Raw genomic sequence first — 1,334 nt, forward strand, 5'->3', positions numbered from 1 at the left:
AGTGATAATCATAGCAAACTCACAGAGATACTTTGTGTCCTGCCCTGCTAACTCATTTAATCCTCACAACTACCCTATGAGGTAGGTAGTATTATTATTCTCATTTTATAGATTAGGCAACTGAGGCATAAGAAGACTAACTTTCCCAGGATCTCATAGCTTGCACATGTGATAGCATTAATATTCAAACGCAGGAATTCTGACATGATAATCTATTATTAAGCACCCTAACATGTTCCTTTTAGCAGCGAATATACTAAAATTGGAATGATACAAAGTAGATTACCTTGGCCCCTGGGCAAGGATGACACACAAATTCCTGAAGTATTTTATATTTAAAAAGAAAAGCCATGGCTCAAGCCTGTAATCCCAGCACTCTGGGAGACTGAGGTGGGAGAATCATTTGAGCCCAGGAGTTTGAGACCAGCTTGGGCAACATACCAAGACCCAGCCTCCACAAAAAATTTAAAAATTCGCTGTGTGTGGTGGCGCGTGCCTGTGGTCCCAGCTACTCAGGAGGTTGATATGGAAGCCTTGAGGTAGAGGCTGTAGTGAGCCTTGTTCATGCCACTGCACTCCAGCCTGGGTGACACAGCAATACCCTGTCTAAAAAAAATTAAAAAAAATAAATAAATATCACTCCTGTAATCCAAGCATTTTGGGAGGCTGAGGCGGGTGGATCACCTGAGGTCAGCAGTTCGAGACCAGCCTGGCCAACATGGTGAAACCCTGTCTCTACTAAAAATACAAAAATAAGCCAGGCCTCGTGGCAGGCACCTGTAATTCCAGCTACTCGGGAGGCTAAGGCAGGAGAATTGCTTGAACCCAGCAGATGGAGGCTGCAGTGAGCCATTGTACTCCAGCTGGCCAACAAGAGCGAAACTCTTGTCTCAAAATAAATAAATAAAATAAATAAATAATATACATATACAAAAGTACACTAATCCCCCCTCACTAAACCATAAATGTATTCTTTTAAAATATTGACTGGGGCTGTGACTTTTGTTTGAAGGTGTGATCTCTGAGTGGTGGCACTAAAATCACCTGGGAGCTTATTAGAATGCCAGTTCCCATGCCTGGGGCCTGACCTAGGGAAGCAGAATCTCTGGAGTTGGAGCCCAAGGATTCGAGTTTCAGCAAGCTCCCCAGGTGACATCTAAGCCTGAGAAAGTTTGAGAAGTATTACTCTCAAACATTTTTTTCCTAGGGAGTAAAGACCTTAATGGAGACAAAGCTTAAGACAAACACATGAGTAATTTTGACCAAAACAAAGTAGAAATAGGATTATTTTTAATGCAAATATTGCAAATTATGACATAAAGGATAACAAACCC

General features: G+C 41.8%; 1 non-coding gene across 1 annotated transcript; it reads left to right on the forward strand.

Moving 5' to 3' along the window:
* The first annotated feature begins 235 nt into the window (after positions 1-235).
* On the forward strand, positions 236-339 carry LOC115836768. Its single transcript, XR_004031790.1, has one exon. It is a non-coding gene; the product is annotated as a U6 spliceosomal RNA (small nuclear RNA).
* Positions 340-1,334: the final 995 nt, after the last annotated feature.

The sequence above is a fragment of the Nomascus leucogenys genome, chromosome 9, assembly GCF_006542625.1.
Source record: "Nomascus leucogenys isolate Asia chromosome 9, Asia_NLE_v1, whole genome shotgun sequence".
NCBI classification, from domain to species: domain Eukaryota; kingdom Metazoa; phylum Chordata; class Mammalia; order Primates; family Hylobatidae; genus Nomascus; species Nomascus leucogenys.